We start from the raw sequence: 2,639 nt of genomic DNA on the forward strand, positions 1-2,639 counted from the left end.
GCTGATAAGCTAGTAAGTGCCATGGGGCCCACAAGAGATTTCCCAGTGTAGTGATCATGTCTGCTTCATTTGCAGGTGGTTCTACCTCTGAATCCTGGTGAAAGCAGAACACCAGTATCTTAGTGCAGGGAGCAAACCAAAGCAAACCCTTGCCAGGGCCTCTACATACTTCTCTGCCTGGAGATGTGATACTTGCCAGAGGAAGGGGAGCAGGGCTCAGAATGTAAGTGTGCCTCCCCGCTATGCTAGAAAGCTCCTTTTTCACTTCCTCAACAAGCTTCATCTGGAGCAATGACCCGCGGCCAACAGTGGCTGCAGCAGGTGCCTCCATGTTTGTAAGAATCTGCTGAGCAGGGTTTTTGTAAAAATGACTGACTGGTAGAACTCAAACCCACAATCTTTGAATGTCCAAAAGTCATGTCTTGAATGTCTAGAAACCCAACCCACCATCCACTGCACCACAAAGAGTAGAAATATACCTTTTTACTGCCACTGTTTGAGGCATTGATCTCTTTAGCAGAGTAGCCGTATTCCTGGGTTTTTAGGCTTACAAAGATGAAAAGTTCTGGTTTGTTTTTCAGTGGAGCCACTGTCACGCAAACACGGATTCAATTATGTGTATTGGCGCTCAACCCCATAACAGTCTTCATGAGAAATGAAGGCAATTACCACCAGTCACAGCTTTGCCAACTTATTTTCAAATTGAAATGAAGTATTGTGTAACACCCCCAAAAATATTTCTGAAAAATTCAACTCCTCAGTGCAACGCTCCTTTCCCACCCCAGTGAGGGATCATCCTCACTATGGCCCTGGAGATGACGGCCCTAGTATTTCTGGGCAGAGGGTCTTCTAGGGAGCGCCTGGGAGGTCCCCAATACCAGTTACTTGTGGGGAAGACTTGGAAGGTAATGGTCCTTTGTTGTGTAGCTGAGGGGCTGAAGGAAAAGGGGCTGGCCCTGTTACTTTTCTAGGAAGTCAGAGTTCTTTGCTGGAAAGCTACAAATGTCTTTAACCCTGCGAGCCACAGATTTAAAGAAATGTGATGCTCTACCAACTGAATTACCTAGATTCAAGTAACCATACTGACACAGCTGGATTGTCAGTCCTAGGGCGGTAACCTGCTCCAGGTTAATGTCCATTTCATTTATTTGTTCAGTTCAAATTCTACTTCTATTTGTTTAAAAACAACATAAATTAGAGGTGGGAAAGGAAGATTTTTTTTTTGTTTTCTGTATTTTTTCAAATTTTTCCCAAGTGATGAATTAGTGGTTGGTTTTTTAAACATAAGAAAAAGTGCCATTTTCACAAGGTTTAAAAAATAAGTTCAGGACCAAATATTTCAAAGTGTTCTTACAAAAACGTCCTCTTCAATGCTTTTTCATCCAGCCCAACCAGATCCATTCTCCTCCCAGGCCTTCTACAGGGCAGGAAGGTCACAGTCTCAATTCCATGTTTTCTCCCCTTAGGAAAAAAAGAAAAATCTGCCTGGGTGTCTTGGCGGATCTGCAGTCTGACCACTCTTGTCCTCAGCTCATGCACTCATTGAATCAAAGCATTTAATTCTTTAACACGTGTCTTGATTTACAGGAATAGCAAGATTGAATACAAGCAGTTCTGGTTTGATGGTGTAGTTGTGATTATCTCTGCTTTGCATGCAGAAGAGTCCTGAGTTAAAGCTGCAGTGGAGCCAGGTTCTCTGACTGCTGGTGCCCAGGCATTAGTGCTATTTTTCTGTTTTGACCATCTGATACACACTCTGCCTCTGCCTAATGGCCCTCATGTTCACCTACTGGCGCTGCTGGCCATAAAAATGGGCACCTACCTTGCTGAGAGCTCTCATGGGAGAGAAGAGTGGGAAGATTGAGTGGAGGAAAGCTTTTTTTGTGTCTGTTTACACCATGAGAAATGACCTTGCCTAATTCCATGGTTTTGGTTGTGCATGCTAACAAGAGGAAGAAAACCAAGTCTGTACCCATTTCACTGGAGTAGATTCTTTTTACCTTCCAGGGAAAAGAAACCCCTTCACATGTGGAGTGAAATGGAAAAAAGAGACCAATTTTTCTATTTTTCCAGACCAAAATGCAACTGGTTGCAAAGCAGCAGGTGAGGCAGAACAGGTAGCCTCATTCAGTGAAAAAGAATCCCCACACTCAAGGTTTGGGACAGTAACAGCAACAGGGCAACCTCTATGTAGACCCTTGGTAGCTCAGCTGGAAAAGTGTCAGACTTTTAATCTGAAGGTCCAGGGTTCAAGTCCCTATTTAGGCAAATGCTGTTTTTCAAAAGGAGAAATTCTTAAAATTGTATCTAAGATCCAATTGCTAAGTAAATTCCAACCTTTACAGGCCCTGTCCCTTGCCTCTTCTTTCATGTTTTCCAGGGTTGAGGTTCCCAAGCTTCCCATCTCTGGTGGGGTTGGTCCCTGACTGGGATGGGACAGGAGCTCTCCTGGAAGAGCTGAGCATTTTGGACAATATGGTTTTCTTTGTACTAAAAAGTTAATTTCAGCTTGAATAACTTTCTTCTCATTGTATATGGTACTTAATTGAATAAGTGAAAGGGGAGGAGAGTTTACAAAAAACAAGATTCAGCATGCTTGTTCCCCCAGGAAATCAATAATGAAAAGGGAAGAAAGCATT

The 2,639-nt window shown here is 43.2% G+C and overlaps 1 non-coding gene across 1 annotated transcript; it reads left to right on the forward strand.

The window, feature by feature from the left end:
- The first annotated feature begins 2,195 nt into the window (after positions 1-2,195).
- Positions 2,196-2,268, forward strand: TRNAK-UUU. The gene has a single exon. It is a non-coding gene; the product is annotated as a tRNA-Lys (tRNA).
- The last annotated feature ends 371 nt before the right edge of the window (positions 2,269-2,639 follow it).

Source organism: Alligator sinensis, unplaced genomic scaffold (genome assembly GCF_000455745.1).
Source record: "Alligator sinensis unplaced genomic scaffold, ASM45574v1 scaffold259_1, whole genome shotgun sequence".
Taxonomy (NCBI): domain Eukaryota; kingdom Metazoa; phylum Chordata; order Crocodylia; family Alligatoridae; genus Alligator; species Alligator sinensis.